Raw genomic sequence first — 18,885 nt, forward strand, 5'->3', positions numbered from 1 at the left:
GTGTGCTGGCTTGTGCCTGTAATTCCAGCACCTTGAGAGGCTGAGGAGGGCAGATCGCTTGAGCCCAAGAGTTTGAGAACAGCCTGGGCAACATGGCAAAACCCCATCTCTACAGAAATTAGCTGGGCATGGTGGTGTGCACTTGTAGTCCCAGCTACTTGAGAAGTTGAGACAGGAGGTTCACTTGGGCCCAGGAGATCGAGGCTGGAGTAAGCCATGATTGCACCACAGCACTCCAGCCTGGGCAACAGAGCGAGACCTTGTCTCAAGAAAAAAAAAAAGATGACTAACCCTTCAAAATAAACCTTCCTCATGAAAGATACATACATCTACTTGAATGCGTAAAACTCACTTATGCCCACAAATCATACACACAACCTTATCCATGACCACACCCTCCTGAATTCCATATCAACACACCACTATCTAATTGTGTCTTTCTTGATGTCAGCATGTATGATTTGGATAGTAAGCTTCTAGCCTAATGGGTCTAGATATTTGAGGCAAATAGACTCCCTTGAGAATTTCAGAAAATCAACCATCTCCTCAAAAAATGCACATGGGCATATGCATATAGAAGTTGATCTCATGGGGTTTATGGGCCTCCTGAAATCGATTCAGTGACTCCAAGTCGAAAATCAGTGTCTTAAAGGAAATAGTGTAGATATACAGATGTTAGACTGATGTGAGGTTGGAGATAATTGTATTTTCTGGTGAATGGCTTTCACTTTGCTCTGAAACAACTTTCCTACCTTAATAAACACATTAGTTATTTTTCTTGGGTGATGATGGTGGTAACGAATTCAGACTCTAAATGCACTTAGTAGGAACATTAGTGGGAGCATTTTTACTAAGGTTCCAAAGGACAGTAGATGATGTAAGTGTATACGGTTGCGCTGTAGGTGATCTCAGCCTGGTAGAGATGACCTCCAGGAGCTGTGATCACAAAATTCCCTAATCTTTCTCTCCTCTACTCCCCACAGTGTATCTTTTTCTCCTAAAGGTACATTACAGAGGCAAACTTTGTTTAATTGAGTTGCATGTTTTCATAGATCTCTTAGGCCGATGTTAGAGTGACATAAACAATGTGTAATAACGTTCCTCAGGGGAAGAGAAATGACTAGTATTTATTAAGCCTCCACTTTGCAGGAGGCACCTATCTCATCCTCAGCCTCAGAATGAGGTTGCATTTTTCTTATTTTATAGATTAAGAAACTGGACTTCTGAAAAGTGAAGTAACTCATTCCAACTCACTTGACTGATAAGAGCGAGGAGTGGTATTTGAGTGGAAGTGTTCCTGGGTCCCATTCTGAGGTGCCATCACACCACACTCCCTTCAGAAAAAGAGGTATAATATCAGCATGGAAGGTGCTTTCATAGGGGAAGGCAGGCTTCTTTAGATCCCTTCTGGAAATAGTTGCAGACACGAAGATAAAGAATGAGTGGAAAGGCATTGGGTAGAACATAAGATTTGTAGTCCAACAAAAAGAAGTTCTTACTACCATATACATTACTTACCATCTATAAGCCTCAGTTTCTGTAACTATAAAGTAGCAATTATAATAGTACCTAGGTATAGGATTTTTATAAGGTTTATGGAAAATAATGTATTACAGAAAATAAGATGCCCAGCACCATGCCTTGTTCATAATAAGGATTCAAATATTGATTCATGTTTTTGTTTCATATAGAAGCCTCCTCTGCCAAAGCCATCTCATTAGGATACACTGAAGTCTTGAGGTGAGAGAGATATAGAGAAGGGTGATCTTTGTCTTGCTGAGTTCTGCCGTGGGCAGCAATTGAGGTCCTCTGGCCGTGTGGATTAAACTCAAAAGTACTCCCCAGATGGGGTGTGGTGGCTCACACCTGCAATCTCAGCACTTTGGGAGGCCAAGGCGGAGGATTACTTGAAGCCAGGAGTTCAAGACCAGCCTGGGCAACATAGCAAAACCCTGTCTCTAAAAAAAAAAAAAAAAAAAAATTAAAAATTAGCCAGGCATTGTGGCATGTGCCTGTAGTCCTAGCTACTCCAGAGGTTGGGGTGGGAGGAACGCTTGAGCCCAGGAGTTTGAGCTAGGATTGTGCCACTGCAAGTTAGCCTGGACAACAGAGCAAGACCTTCTCTCAAAACAAAACAAAATATAAAAGGTATTTCCAGCTAGTTGGTAGTAACATTATCCACAACCGCTCAGAATAAGTTTGGAGATTTTCTATATTTTAAAGAGCTATAACTTAATTTATTTAACATGTATTCTAAACATAATTTCCCCTTATTATAAAAGTTATATTTGTTCAATTTTTAAATCAGCTGCCAACGTATAAAATTGAGTATTTTATAGAACATAGTCAAATTTCAGGTTTCTCTCTAAAACTTAGAATTCTAGAACTAACCCAGATTTCATTCCCTCAACAAATACATGACCCAGAGCTAGTGCCATCACTCCCTACTACCTCTTAGATGCAGTCCACATCTCTCATTCATATTATCTGCTGGAAATTACAAGAATTTGAATCCTTGCAATTTGAGAGTCACAATTCTTGATTATCAGCCTGATCTTTTTAAAAAATAAATATTCAAGTTACTTGATCAGTAAAAAGAGACATTTGGAAATTTCAGTTACATGCAGGAAAAAAAAAAAAAAGTTATTTTATACTTATCCATCCCTGATTTTCTCTCTTGTTTAGCCCAGAAGAAAGTAAAGAAGTAAAGAAGGCTGCTCCTAGTATTCATAAAGTTAAATGTAAGCAAATATATTTTGCCTTACAAAATATACCTAATACATTGTAATGAATTGAATCATTAAAATATGTATAAAGTCATAGAAAAAAGACCAGAAAATAGACACGCATCCCACTTTTGCTTTAAGTTAGGTCATTCCTAAAAGATGCTGCAGGGCTGAGGACAAGTTTCTGCTTTAGGCAACTCTGTATCACCTGAGTTGGGAGGATCACTTGAAGCCAAGAGTTCAGGACCAGCCTGGGTAACAGCAAGATCCTGTCTCCAAAAAAATTAAAATAAATCAACTTAAAAAATTAAAAATTAGCTAGGCATGGTGTTTTTTGGGAGGCTGAGGTGGGAGGATCACTTGAGCCCAGGAGTTCATGGCTGCAGTGAGCCATGATCAAAGAACTTTAGCAATTTCTTAAAATGTTAATGAAAAAAAGTTAAAAGACTTCCTGTTAAAGAGGGCAGAAGAGAAGTATCTAGACACTGTGTCATCTCTGAAATCAACTGAGAACAACAACAAAGAAATGCAAAAGAAGAATCTGCTTCTGTGAAATTATAACTCAGATGACGGTCACCAGGTACTTGGAAGAGAAGGAGGAGATGGGAGGAGGGATACCACTAGAAAAATCAATCCTCTACAAATCTTGAATGGAATAAAGAGAATCCAGGCCTTGCCAAGGCAGGGGACACACACACACACACACATACACGAATTTTTTTAATATAGAAAATGTTGGATAGAGAGAAGCAAAAAGAATAAATAGAATAGATTGCAATTACTATCTTTAGTAAGATTTTTATTTTGCTTTCTTTTTTTCATTTGGCAAAATATTATGACAATACTTATTAAATGTTATTTACTACAGAAACATTTTAAATAATTGCTTAATCTTCTTGTATACATGCAGGATTTTTTTTAATGTTTTGAATGTTGCAAACAACAGTTCGCAGACATCTTTATAGTTAAATCTTATTTATATCCAGGGTTATTTCCTTAGCAAAAACTTCTAGAAGTGGCATGGCTGGACTAATAATCATGCCCGCATCTAAGCTATTATCTGTAAAAAGTTCTACCTATTTATATTGTAATCAGCAGTGTGTGAGAATTCCCATTCTTCCACATCCTAACTATTACTGAGTATTAAACATTTTTAAATGACGTCTGGTTAGTATGATGGTTAATACTGAGTGTCAACTTGATTGGATTGGAGGATACAAAGTATTGATCTTGGGTGTGTCTGTGAGGGTGTTGCAAAAGAGATTAACATTTGAGCCAGTGGGGCTGGGGAAGGCAGATCCACCCTTAATCTGGTGGGCACAATTTAATCAGCTGCCAGTGAATATAAAGCAGGCAGAAAAGGAGAGACAGGCCTAGCTTCCCAGCCTACATTTTTCTCCCATGCTGGATGCTTCCTGCCCTCAAACATTGGACTCCAAGTTCTTTAGTTTTGGAACTTGGATCGCCTCTCCTTGCTCCTCAGCTTGCAGACAGCCTATTTTGGGACCTTGTGATCATGTAAGTTAATACTTAATAAGCTCCCCTTTACATATATATCTCCTATTTTTTCCCTCTAAGAGAACCCTAATGCAGGTAGGTAAGTTATTTGTCATTGTGTTATTTTTCTTTTGTAAATTATCCGTGTTAATATTTTTCTTACAAAGTTGTTAAAACTTTTTATATATTAAGCATATTGTATGTATGTGTGTGTGTGTGTGTGTATATATATATATATATATATGTATATGTATATTTAAATAGTTACCCAATTTGTCCTTTCTTCTTAGTCATAATTTTTGGTATGTTTTGATGGGCAGACACTTTTAGTATTTCCGTAGTAAACTTCTTTCATTTATTTTATAATTATTGCCTCAGGACTGATGCTTTCCCAATTCAATGTTATATAAATATCCACCAGCATATTCTTAGAAAATAATCATTTCCTTTTTTATATGTATAAATATATTACATCTAAAATTTATTCTTGGTTTTTCATACTCATAAATATATTACATCTATATAATTGTTTCCTTTTAATACTTATTATTAAACCTCAAATTTATTCTTTCACTTTTATGACTCAGAGACTACCTTTTGTCTCCTCTCCTAAATGAATAGGCAGTTGCCACAATACCAAATTATTGAATAATATACTACATCTTCCTTATATTTTAAATGCCACTTTTATCATACACAAACTTCTTATATTTACTTGGGAATATTTCTAGGACTTCTATTCCGTTTCATTAATCCTATGCCACCATTACCATAAGATAGTCTCGCTCTGTCGCCCAGGCTAGAGTGCAATGGTGCGATCTCACTACAACCTCTGCCTCCTGGGTTCAAACAATTCTCCTGCCTCAGCCTCCAGAGTAGCTGGGATTGCAGGCATGTACTACCATGTCTAGCTCATTTTTATATTTTTAGTAGAGATGGGTTTTTGCCATGTTGAGCAGGCTGACCTTGAACTCCTGGCCTCAAGCGATCTGCCAGCCTCAGCCTCCCGAAGTGCTGGGATTACAGGCGTGAGCCACCACGCCTAGCCGTGGTGATGAATGTTTACAGCCGAAACCAGAGTGGGCGTGTGTTACAGGGTGCTCTTTGGGTTTGCTGTCTATAGGCAGCTTGTGTTAACCAGTTCAGTTAGACCCCCTTCTTTATCACGAGGACAGAGGGCTTTCTGTATCCCGGGAATGGATCGCACATGGGCTTGGAGAATGAGTGCAAGGTTTTATTGAGTAGAAGTAGCTCTCAGCAGATGGGGGAGCAAGAAGGGAGATGGTTTTCCCCTGGAGTCGGGCCCTTTGGCGGCCTGCTCCAGCAAAACTCTGCATCATTCCGCCGTGTGCTCTCCACTACCAGCTGCTTGTGTCTTCTGCCCATGTGTTCCTCATGAGGTCCAGCCGCTTTTGTGTCTGCCTGCTAGGGTCTCGGGTTTTATAGGCCCAGAATGGGGGTGTGGCAGGTCAGGGTGGTCTTGGAAAATGCAACATTTGGGCTTGAAGGCAGAAGGGCCTGTCCTAACCTAGGTCCCTGGGGGTGGAGCCCTAGCCAGAGACCACGCCTTTCTCTACCCAGCCCTTCCCTGCCCCACTTCCATATCATTTAAAGGGACCACGCTCTTCCCTTCCCAGCACAGCCGGATCAGTGGGAGAAATTTCCCTTTTTCTTCCTCTTTTCCAAGCATTCTTGATTGTTCTTAAGCATCTTTTCTTCCTCCTGAACTTTAAGATTATTTTGTAAAGTGAAAAAATCATGAGAAATCAAGATTCATTTGTAGTCTAATTTGGGGAGGGTGTAATGATTAGTGTAATTAAATTATCTTTCTATGGCTCTGGACAAAGGGTAGTGCTCTTCTTCAAAATCATCCATGTTGGACAGATGTTTCTTTAAATTAAAAAAAATATTCTTCTCTTGAGTACTTTTTAATGTCAGAGAAACTGTGAATATAGAATTGTTCTAGTTTTAGATTTCTTCCTTTTTACAAGCTTTCTTATAGCAAGGCATGAGGAAGCGGCAGACACCCACTGGAAAGATTAGCGAGAGAAAATTAAGTTTTATTTAGGAAAGAAAAACTTTAACAAAAAGACCTGGAAAGAGATCCCATTTGGGGCGACAGCTACCTGGACAATACTCTGTTCTTAGGATGTGGCCGTCTGGTCCTCTCCCTTTCTTCTTGCTATGCTCCAAAGAGCAAATGTTTGGCATTTAGGAGTCTTTTTTTTTTTTTCCTTTTTCTTGAAAAGACGTACATCAATGATTTTACCATCGCTTTGAAAACTAATCTTCTAAGGCCAGAGAAGAAATGCTTCTGAAAAAAAAAAAACAAATTAAATTGTACTCTTAAAGATTTTATTATTTAGGCTGTTATTTAAGAATGGTGAGAAAGTTTTACAGCCCCGTGGAAAAGAGATGCAGCATTTCTTCCACAAACTATCAAAAGTAGTGAATCTATTTAAATCGTAACATGATACTTTCATAATTGTGTGGATGTGTGTGGAGAGGAGAGTGGGTAAGGCCGCTTTGAATTTGTAAAAGGAGTGGAAACCTTCTAAGGCATAGATAAAGATGTATCACATGTAATAACGTTATATCCTGTGGTAAAAATCTATTATGAAAAAAATTACAAATAGTACTTCTGGGAATAAAATGATTGAGAATGCAGCCTTTAGGTTTAAAATCAATTTTCCACAGTTATTTTAGAATAGATCCAATTAAAATGCAAAATTCTTCAGCCAAGAGAGATGGTTTAGTATTAAACCGAATGCTAAAAGCTCTTACAATGCATTTTATTTATTCAGTTTAAGAAAACTCAGAAATGTCCAGAAGGTTGCATTCTTGATCCTGTCATCATAATGGAAGTCTGATGCATTCTTTTTCAAATCATTTTTTACATATCAGCAGGAAGACAGATGCCTTCTTGGTCCTCCCCTGGAAGTTCTAGCCCTACTATGGATGTTTCTGTTTGCTCTGTTTTTCTGAATGAGAGTAAGTGTCTGACTGTGAAATGTACCTAAACAAAATGCCAGGCATGTCCATCAAGTGATCCTTTTTTCAGTCCAGTAATGATGCCTGATACAGTGTTCATAGGATCATCTTCTGTTTTCTTAAATTGAAATGGCCTATGTAAGAGCAAGAGAGAGATTATGTTTAAAACATTTTGGCAACCATAGTGATGGGTTTGCAATACAAGTAACACTGTACCAATTAGGTTTCTCCACTAAGAGCTGGTTGTGTTAGCATATCAGATTTCCTGGAGTGGGACCAGCCACATTAGAAAGAAACAATCTCTACAAGGTTTTGACATGAGATTTTCTTTGATAAATATATGGGAGAAAAGGACCCTTCTGTAATTTTTCTCTGATGTTTACAGGTATCGCTGGTTTTGAAAGTAGAATAGATATGCAAATAGGAAACACCATCGCTGAATTTGTTTCAAATGTCCCCTGTTTATAGAAATGCAGCATTCGTTTGTTGTACCTGGTGGCTATTAACTGCTGTAACTGTGCTGTAGACTCGTTAACAAGTTTGTTGAAGTTGCACATTATAATTTTAAAGGAGTTAATTGAATACTAATCCAATGCGCAGCACAAAAATTATTTGAACCATTCCAAGGAAAGCCGAAAATCCCACCAGCTGCCTTGGTCCTAGTAAATCCCTACCCCTGTGAAACTGAGAAAATGAATATTCAATATTTTTTCTATTTGAGTCTCTTGACATTCTATTGATTCACTTTATTTTCCCAACAATGTTCTGACAGGTTTCCCAATGTGCATTGTGCACATTCTTTGATATTCATCTTGTGATTGCCTTTGAAAATGAGCACCGTGGCCAACTTTGGGCTAGGGCTTAGAATTCAGGAGCTCCAAGCCCCTTGCATCCCAGAAGCCAGCATATTCATAGAATTTTACTGTATTACCATGCAATCCTCACATCTGAGACAGAGTCAAACATCAGAAGAGGAAGAAGTTCGAGAGTGCATAAAACCTAAAATATGTTTGTGAACCAGGTTACTGCTCTGGGGGACTTAGAGGAGGGGACCAAAGGAAGTGGGAAATGTCTGAACCTAAAGATTGTGCTAGTGGACTGGGCAAGGTGGCTCAAACCTGTCATCCCAGCACTTTGGGAGGCCAAGGTAGGAGGATTGTTTGAACCCAGGAGTTCGAGACAAGCCTGGGCAGCATAATGAGACCCCATTTCTACCAAAAATATACAAAAATTAGCCCGGCATCGTGGCAGGCACCTGTGATCCCAGCTACTTGGGAAGCTGGAGTGAGAGGATCACCTGAGCCTAGGAAGGTCAAGTCTTCAGTGAGCCATAATCACCCACTGCACTCCAGCCTAGGTGACCGAGCAAGACCTTGTCTCAAAAACAAAAAGAGAGAAAAGAAAAGATTGTGCTAGGAGAGGAAAGTGAAAGAAAAACAAATCACTTAGAGATGAAAAAGCAGGAAGTAAAAGTAAATAGATGCGGCAGGAAGGTAGCACCCATTTCAAGCATTTTTGTGAAAGGAATAGTCCATTGGTTGTCAGAGAAGCGGCCTGACTCATATAGAAGAAAGAGAGCACAGGAACAGGTGAATCTCCTGTTGTTGCAGGATCTAAATGCCAGTTGGTCGATATCATCAGTCTGGGAGTGCCATTACCACACAACTAGGTGACACAGGCTCTTTCTTGGCATTAAAATGGTGTCCTTTGTTAGAAGAGGGGCCTTGCCTCTGTAAAAACTAGATGTTGACCAAGGTTCTTCAGAGTAATGAATGGGGTGTGCGGATTTTCCCCAGAGAGCCTCCTGATCAGCAATATGGTCTTCTCCATATGCTCTGTCTAAGTATTTTGTAACAGGAGCTTAAGTTCATTCATGTTTGCATTTCTTAGCCCCAAGCTATAAGCAATGCATATAGTGTACTCTCAATAATATCTGTGAAATGAGTGAATGAATGAATTAAAAGTACATGGTCTATAATGTGGAAAATGTCAGTTTGGTTTATCTCTCAAACATGATTCATTTCTTTTCAGATGACAAGTAGCTAAGTTAAGCAACTGCCTCTCTATCTGTGTGTAACTGATCTTATTGACTTTAAAGATTAAGTTGCAGATAGATAGATAGATAGACAGATAGATAGATAGATAGATAGATAGATAGATAGATAGATAGAGAGTGCTAGATAGATACACATTCTTTGACATATCTGTTAAACCCAAGATGTGTTTAAACGATATCTTTGGAATTGCATCTTGAAGGTAGGATATTCTGTCCATTTATCTCCTAACCATTTTAGCAGCTAAGATCTCAGACTTCTCCACAATTTAGGTCCCTGGTTAAACTAAGGAGCCTGTTCAATCAAAAAATATCAAGCTGGCTGTTTTGACTGCTTGAGTATTGACTTCGGCAAACGGGCTGTGAGCTGAAACAAAACCTATCCCTTGGCTTTCCATTCTGCTGAATGTACTTAAAGCAATGCATGCCACGTTTAGAGTGTGATGTGATGATGTTCATGCACGTTTCATTTTTATTATTTTTCTTGAAAAAAAATCTGTAAAGGTAACGCAATTTTAATGCGATGCAACTGAATTAAAATTAAGATTTTAATGAAAAATTTTCCTGATTTGTTTTTATGGGGTGGCAGTTGCGTTATACAAAACGAAAATTAAACATTTCGGAGGTATGTATTGCTTTCGTCTTTATATAAGAACTTTTAATCTGTGTGTCACCTTCTTTAATACAGTAGACTCTCATTTAATATTTGTGAATTAATACCTCCCCTCCCCTAATACCCACTATAAGTTACAGGAGGGCAGGCCAGGTGCGGTGGCTCATAGCTGTAATCCCAGCACTTTGGGAGGCTGAGGCGGGGGGATCACGAGGTCAGGAGATCAAGACCATCCTGGCTAACATGGTGAAACCCCGTCTCTACTAAAAATACAAAAAATTAGCCAGGTGTGGTGGCGGGCACCTGTAGTACCAGCTACTTGGGAGGCTGAGGCAGGAGAATGGCGTGAACCTGGGAGGCAGAGTTTGCAGTGAGCTGAGATCGCACCACTGCACTCCAGCCTGGGCAACAGAGCAAGACTCCATCTCAAAAAAAAAAAAAGTTACAAGAGGGCCGAGATTACATCTTCTTAATTTACTCATAATTATTTGTATACAATAGCTGGTCAGCCTGCTAAAGTTACATGTTTTAACTGCTACTGACATTTATTCATTATTTAAATTGATAAGATTCTGCAAACTATGACCCAAGGGCCAAATCAGGCCCTCTACCTGTTCTTGTAAATAAAGTTTTATTGGAACACAGCCACATTTGTTCCTTTACATATGGTCTATGGCTGCTTCTAGCATGCAGTGGCGGAGTTAACTCTAACTAGTTGTGACACAGACCATACGGTCCACAAAGCCTAAATTATTTTCTATCTAGCATTTTCCAAAAATGTTCGCAGACCCCTAATTTGCAATGTGCTAGGCATTGTGCAGGCTTGTCGTGGATTATCCCTTTCAACTTTCACAACAGTATGTACTACTACAGGGTAGGTACTGTTGTTATCCCCATTTTATGGATGAGGAAACTGGGCCACAAGGAGGATTTGCAAGGGATTGGGAGAGCAGGAAGCAGAACCCAGTTAGGCATGACTCCAGAGTCCAGGAATCCTTGAGTCTGACTGGAGATGGGTGGTGGGGTGCACCTCTGCTTCTCAAACTCATCACAAGCAGCACCTCCAGTCCTCTGGTTGGGGAGGGGTAACTCGGAATGAGGGCCAGGAGATACTATCTCTGGAAGGACAGGGAGATGCAAGGGTCCTGTCTGCCTCCCAGGGCTGCATGCTGACACCTGCCATGCCAAGACAGAAAGCAGAGCTGCGGGCTACAGCTATCAACCTCCCTCCCACATGCGTGTCCACGGAGCTTAGTTTGGCACCAAGATGTGAGCTCTTAGGCAACGTGGGAGCCCAGCAAGGCACACTCATGGTCATCCTGGCTCTATGAACACAAGAGAAGGATGCTTGCTTGTTGGCCTTGTGCTAGGACCCTCTGCATTGGGCTTGGGCAGCAGTCTCCCTTAGAGAAACCATTTGCTCCTCCAAATCTGGGATGGAAAACTTTTACCTCCTACCAAGATTGGTGCCCCTTAGTCTGCAGAGGCTTCGATGGAATGGGGGAGAATTTTCAACTTAAGTCCTTAAAAAAAGGGAAAAAAGAGGCTAGCAAACAAATAGCTGTAATATGAGCAGACTTCTTTCATTTGAATTTTTTAAACAAATATCCCTCTGCTAATGACTTGGTGATTTTCACAGTACTAAATGTGCTGACTTAAAAAATCCGTGGGAGGTCAATAATTTTCCCTCTGCCTGTCACTGTGCTGATTGTGGTCCCGATGCACCTTAATTACAACACCTACAGGTGGAGTATTATACAGTGTTTACATTAATCAGAATAGATTTACTGAGGAAAATAAACCTGCTAGCTTCCTTAGAGTTGCACTCTCGTCAGGCAGCTACTGGGCTGGCCAGCCTGTGGGTTAGTGCCTGGGCTAGGAGCCCAGACCCCAGCCTCACAGCAATAGATAGTCTCAGAGCATCTCTATCCTAAACTGGTGTGCTGGTGCTTAGCTAATGAATCAACAGAAAGTTCTATTAATAGAAACTGCATTTCAGAATTTTGAGATCAAAGGAGGAAAGTGTGTGTGTGTGTGTGTGTGTATGTGTGTGTGTGTATGTGTGTGTGTGGAGAGAGAGAGAGGGCAGAGGGAGAGAAGATAAGAGATAGAGAGATTATGCAATTGTTAGAGAACAGACTTCATTCTTTGTGGCCACGAAGAACAAGAGAATCACACATACCTTAGAGGCATACATTGCCTCCCACCCCAAGTCTTACCTTTATATGAAGAAGAAGAGTAGAAGAGAAACTCTGCTGGGAAATTAAAGAAAGACTAAAGAAGATAGACACAGCTGTCCAGTTGGGATGTGGGCAGAGGAGGGGTGGGTTTTGCTGTGTGTTTGTTGTTTTTCGAATTCATTTTTCTTTTGCATTTTGAATGAGGCTTTATTGTTCTTTGGATTTGAAGAGAGGCCAACAACCTCCACTGACCCAGATGGCCAATATGGGTGAGTAGCTAAAGTCACCAGCTCTTTCCTTAATCTCTGTCCTTCACTTGCCTCATACATAAAATGGGCTTAATAGTACTACTTGTCTCACAAGGTCATCATGAAGGTTTATTGCAATAAAATGCATAAAGTGCTCACATTTGTGCCTGGCTCATAGTAGGTAGTCAATTACAGTTACCTATGATTATTATTACTATTACTTTTTAGAGATGAGGTCTTTTTTCATCACCAGGCTGCAGTGCAGGGATGCAATCATAGCTGACCACAGCTTTGAAAATTTACCTATTACTGTCAAAAGTCATTGAGAAGATGGACTGTTAGAGTCAATGAGACTTAGTTTCTAGTTCTGCCTCTACTAGTTAATAGCAATGTGATATTACTCAAGTTTCTAAACCTTTCTAAGCCTCAGTTTACTCATCCATAAAATGGCAACAACAGTACCTATAAATGAGAATTGGATGCAAAGTACTTTGCACATAGTAAGCCTTCATAAGTACTAGTTATTATTAGCGGCAAATGTGGGAACTTTCTAATCTATAAGAAAGGGACACAGCCCTAAGGGTTTGCCTGATCAGGTTGTGAAGTCACTACCTTCTTCTCAAGATAGTGCTTAATTCTTCAGTCATTGAATAGTCAACACCCTCCCTAGCACTCTGTCCCTGGGTTTTTGGTTATGTCTAGATTTGGCCAATAGAGTCCTGAGAGCACATCTCCATTCTAGAAAAGGAGCTTGCAAAACTGTAGCATGTACTTGAGAGGGAAAGCCCCTGGGATGCTCCAAAGATGAAGTGGAGCCACAAGAAAATATTTCAATGAAAACAATTTGCATAGCATTTTTCAGAGCAAGGTCCTTGAATTGGTTCCATTCATGAAATAGAGTACATGAGGATTTTATATTTTCAAAAAAATTCATCCATTTGTCTTTGGGAGGCATAGTCCTGCCATTACTGTGAACAGAAGCCTGGTCTCCTTGGTGGGCACCACACCCAGCAGGCACAAAAGCTTCTCCTGGCTTGAGGCCACCAGCAAAGGCAGCCTCTGCTTCTCCAGCATCTTGGCTCTGCGTTGAGTCTCACCCGTGTTGAATGGTTTCTCTGCAGGAGCAATTTTAAGGCTAAAAAACAGTCAAAAGAGGAAGGAAAAAAAGAAAGGAAAATAGGGAAACATCACTCTTCTATCTCCACCTGGCCTCATTTACTGCTCTTTCACATTCATTAGAAAAACGCAAAGTCTAAGTGGGAAGAGGGAGTTCCCAGGCAAAACAAGATTTTGCTATCATTTGCCAGGACAGTCCTTCTTTCTGTTGCCCCTGACTGCAGTCTTCCCTTGCCAGTAATAATGAGCCTGTGAAACACTCATGGAGATCTGTTATTAGGCTGGGGCACTTGGATCTAATTCTAGAAGGTTCAAATCTTCAGCCTGTTACTTCTTATTTCACTGGTCCAGAAAGAGCCGCTCAGATGATAAGACTGGCAGAAAAGAAGGGCATGGTGTAAACACAGCCCCTGTCTCACCTGGAGCCCTTTTTGCCACTTGTAATTATATGGTTTCATTTCAGTGCTTGCAGCTGAAGCTGACCTTTCTTTGCATTACACCTAGTTTCATTAACACCTTTTTCTTTCCTTCCTCGGTGTGAGGTTTGATAATTTGGTTTTGATGGCCAGATTGCTTTGGGGAGTATAGGCAGCTTGTGCCACCATCCTGGGCACAGTGGATACTTACGAAAGACTTAGATGCAATCTTTTGCTGCTGAATTCCAGTTGGAACTTTAAAAATAGATGAGGTTAACAGAGTGCATGTCTGATTTTTAGAAACCCAGTGTTTTAGAACCAAAATGGATTCGAGGACTTAATAAGGAACTAACCCCTCCTTTTAAAAATAATGTAAGTGAGGCTCAGATGTCATAAGAGACACGAACAAGGACACTTGGTCACAGCACAGCCAAAATATAAGGTCACATTTTTGCCCTGAGGTTGGCCACAATATGGAATAACCGTTTTGTCACCAATCTTGAAGTCTCAAGATATGTAACTAATGTAAGTCTTCGAAATAATACATATTAGAGTATTTGAAGATAAATCATTTTGTCTAGATAAGATGAAATGGCTTTAGAACTTTTGCTTTAATAGGAAGAGAAGGCTAATTGGCACACTCTCTGCTTGTATCTAACTGTGTGTTTAAGAGTGTGAAATCACTTGGTAGAACAAAGTCCTTAAAACAATCATGAACGATGATCATAGAAAAGGAAGCTGTGGGACTCTTCAGCCAGAAAAGGGTCTCTAGGTAAAGATTCACTTTGCCAGGAAACCTCACAAATTATAAACTAGAGGCATTTCCAAATGAATGGTATTTTACTTTATGGTTCTTTGAAGCACGCGTGAATCATTCTGAAATGATTATATGAAGAACTGGTTTTATGACGTGAGCTTGTGTGGTACCTTAGCTCCCAGTTGGCTATCCTGGGGGAAGCAAAGACAGTGTGGTTAATCAAGAGAACCAAAACTAAATTTCTAGACCTGATTTCTGACCCTAGTTCTGCCTCGAACCAGCTGTGTAACTGGGCAAATTACTTTGCCTCTGTCAATTTTGGTTTCCTGGCTAATGATTTCTACTAGAGGGTCTCTAATAGTTTGCCAGGTTGAGAAGGAAAAAAAAAAATAAGGAAGACAGGAAAGAAGGAAAGGAGAAGGAAAGGAGGAAACAAAAAATAAAACAAAACAAAAATAACACACAGGCATCCAGTTAAATCTGAATGTCAGATAAACAATGAATATCTTTTAGTGTAAGTATGCCCCACGTAATATCTGGGACATGCTTACACTAAAATCAAGCCACTATTCATTCTTTTTCTGAAATTCAAATGTAACTGGGTATTCTGTAATTTATCTGGCAACCCCAGGCCTCCAATTCTATAATTAATGATTCTGACTGTATTTGTTTCTAAAAGTGTATGAAGGAGAGAGAGAGAGAAGCAATTCCCTGAAAGCACTCACCAGCCGGTTGCTAGTCTGCAAAAGGACAGCTCATGGCATTAGAGTAAAAGTCTCTTTAGGCTGACAGGCAGCCCTGGAGAAAAGAACGCCCTATCCTGATGACATAGGCCCCTCCCATGGCTGTCCTGAGAGCCAGACCTCTTTGTGGGCCTAGAGAGCTCTGTTCCCTGAACCATCTCAGTGGCAGGCAGTGCCGTGCTGAGTGCCCTAAAAGAAAGCCTAGTCCCTTCCATACACAAAGACAATTGCAATTAATCCCTGTTGTGAGCCATCAGGCACCAAGGATCAGAGAATCCTCACAATAGGGGCCTAAACAAATCATCCTTAGGTGGAAACCACGAATGGATCCAGCCTCCCCTTTCTCCCTAAGTGATGTGGACATAGAGGGCATCCACCCCAACCTGTTTGTTATGGGACTGGGTAGGAGTGGGAAGAGAGAGCAAGATAGAGAGAGGAGAGGATGTGAGATGCTGGAAGTCAGTGTTGCAGTCAGTTAGCAAAAGGCCGGATAGTTAGAACTGGGATACCGAGATTTCCCCCACAACATTAAAAAATAATTGCAGATAACACTTTATTCTGTGTTACAGTGAGGTCCCTCCCTTAAGCATAATGACTGCTTCTTTGGTCCATTTAGTTTGGGTCTTTTGCAATTTATCAGAGATGAGTTCCCTGGAGTCTGGGATCCCATTCAAAGCAGTGTGGGCGCACGCCTAAGTGTGTTGATTGCATTTCCACAATCCTCAGATTCTGCCCTTGAGAGGAGCTGTCCCTCCACTGATTCCTGGAATGGATGGGCAAACAGAGCCCCAGTGTCTCCAAAAGCACTTCTGAATCCCTCTCACCACCACCGCCACGCCGCCAGGAAATGAATTAACCTGGACACCCAGACAGCTGCCATTAACTCGACCTCCCCTCCATAAAGAAGCACGCAGAGCCGGAGAGTAAAGAGGATATGGTTAGGATACGATGTTTAACAGAAAGAAAGGAGGAGAAACAACTGTTTGCTTTAGATGCAAATAAACTCAACGTCACCTTTAAAGCTGAAAACCTGTGCCCTTGGCAAGACGTTTGGGGACTGTTCCAGAGATATTAATCTTCCTCCGTTTACATGTTAAATAGATCTTTGGAAACGGTTTCTCCAGCAGTTTTTTCTCTCCGGCGCAATCTCCTTCTCTCTTTCTTTTTTAGTACAGTCAGAACTCCCCAGCAGCGAGAAGCCCTGGGGGACGAAGGTGGAGGCACCAACCCGTATGGATTTCAGAGCCATCCCCGGCTGCGGGCTGTTGGGGCGGCCAGGAGCGGCCTGCCAGCAGATGGCGCTGTGCCGCACGTTATGGACCCTCGTGTGCCCGGCCGGCGCAGGGAAGGAGACAGGCGGCTCAAAGTTTCTAGTGCCATTCCTGGACTGAAACAAATGTTTGTGGAATTAAGTAGTGATTTCCTTTAGTCTGCGCCACTCTTACTGGCTGTGTTTTCAGGCCTAGATGTTAACATATGCCACATATTACTTTTTTTTTTTTTTTTCTTGGTGAAATCAGGGGTCTCCAAGCACTCAGCCTCATCCTAAGCGTTCATGTCAACTAGCAAAGGTCTGCATTTTCTGATAAAATAACTCATAAAACTTCCATATTAAGAGCTAAAATGGTTTGGAAGACAAAGAAGTGCTGAGAAATGTAAGTAAACAGAGCACCTAACATTTTGTCTTTCTAAATAAACAAAAGGGGGAGGGAGGTGTTCCTTTATTAGGCTCAAAAATTACGCATGAGAGCGGCCAGGAGGAGATTCAAGGCATTCGGGAAAAAGTGTCTCTGGCTACTGGGCGGAAGGGGGGTGCATTATGTGATTCCTGGAAACACTGAGGTGCAATGACCATAAATGTAGAATCGTGGAGAAAATTTAGGATATGCGCGGAACACCCAAGGCACAGCCAGAAGTCTCTGGGTTTTCAGAACCCAGTTAAACAACAATGGGTTAAGGGTGATAGGAATTGCCAGTGCAATTGCTTCACCATGCCAAGTGGCTCCATTAGTTAGGGTTCAGTATGTATTTAATGTTGCCATAAAATCCGTCTTCTCAAAGTAAACAAGGCAAGAATGTGTGCATCTGCGACAAGATGTATGAAGCTTTGTTTGGGATAATGGATTTGACATGAGTAAAAACACTAGGGATTAAATGGACCCAGCACGGATAAATATGACTAATTGTCATCTCCTCGTATCAGCGTAAACATCTCTAGCACCGCAGACTAGGGGGAGATGGTGGAGCAAGGGGGTTTGGGGGCGATTAGTCACTGCAGAATTGATTCACAACTGATTGATAAAGCAGGGATGGAGGGGAACATTGAGGCCTTTCCTTCCACATGGAGGTGAATGTCGCGTTTTAGAATTTCCAAGCATTTCTTGCTCAAATTGAACTGTGAGTCACAGCCCTAAAGAGTGAGTACACAGCTGTTCTGTTTTGTGTGTACACGGTAACTTTGGGCTTCTTTTTCTTAAATGTTCATTAATCTTTTAAAACTGGCAGAATGGCCCGAGCATCTTTTACACAAAAGAACAAGATCTGAAGTCTTGTCCTGGACTTTTTAGAAGTTTTCAGCAAGCGACTCAATTCTTGTTTCTCTTAATGTACATAGAGACAATATTTAACTTTCTTCACGTATGTTACTGCTTTATTTTGTAAATATCGCTATGTGGATTTCTTTTTCTTAGATGATGAATACATATACCTAATACTAAAATACATTTTTTCAAAGTAAGCAATACTCCCAGGCTTTGAAACTTTCTCATTTGGAGCAGTAATTATATTTAAGGTCATTAAATAATATGAAAGAGAATATTCATTTACTAACATATGGTTTTTAACGTTTGATTCTGTTTTTTTTTTTACCCGTTTTCATTTTTTAAGCTAAAGTTCAAAGACATTTTCTAACCAAATGTCATTTATCGTATCAACATATGCTGTTTATACCGTGAATATAGTTAATGTAGTGAAATGAAACTTTAGTTCTGTGAAAAATAGCAACTTTTAAGGCTCACCAAATATTACAAACACTGCACATTCTTTCTGTAATATCCAGAAGTTGATTTTGGATCAAAATTTAGAGCTGTCTTTCAAACAGAGCCACATTAAATTTAAAATTAGTCAAAGATTACAGTTTGCTATGAGAAATGTCTCCACCTCCAATATGAGCAAATGTCATCAAAGTGAAAGGGGAAAAAAAGAAAAGAAAAGAAAAGATGCGATTGTTTTGACACAAGTGAGAGAAGCTTAGTGTCGCTTCATTTTTAACCTCATTTCAAATTATCTTTTAACCGCCCTGATATTTCTGCATGGAGATAATCACATCTCATCAGCCTTCTCAAAACCCAGCAGCTACATACCCGGAGCTAACGCTTCTTGTTAAATCATATTGCTAAACAAATTGTTACAGCTCCCGCAGCTGACTGATGGAAATCAGCTTTGCTGGACGGCCTCTTTTTCTTTTCTTTCCATCATTCAATTTTATTTTCTTTCCTTGGGTAATTTTAATCTTCCAGAAGATGTTTGATTGTTTTTCCTAGAGA

General features: G+C 40.4%; 1 long non-coding RNA gene across 1 annotated transcript; it reads right to left on the bottom strand.

Moving 5' to 3' along the window:
• Positions 1–6,262: 6,262 nt before the first annotated feature.
• Positions 6,263–16,411, bottom strand: LOC129457530 (uncharacterized). The gene is made up of 3 exons (XR_008649289.1): positions 16,355–16,411; positions 7,240–7,348; positions 6,263–6,537 (listed from the first exon to the last, which is right to left on the bottom strand). It is a non-coding gene; the product is annotated as an uncharacterized lncRNA (long non-coding RNA).
• Positions 16,412–18,885: the final 2,474 nt, after the last annotated feature.

Source organism: Symphalangus syndactylus, chromosome 11 (assembly GCF_028878055.3).
Source record: "Symphalangus syndactylus isolate Jambi chromosome 11, NHGRI_mSymSyn1-v2.1_pri, whole genome shotgun sequence".
NCBI lineage: Eukaryota > Metazoa > Chordata > Mammalia > Primates > Hylobatidae > Symphalangus > Symphalangus syndactylus.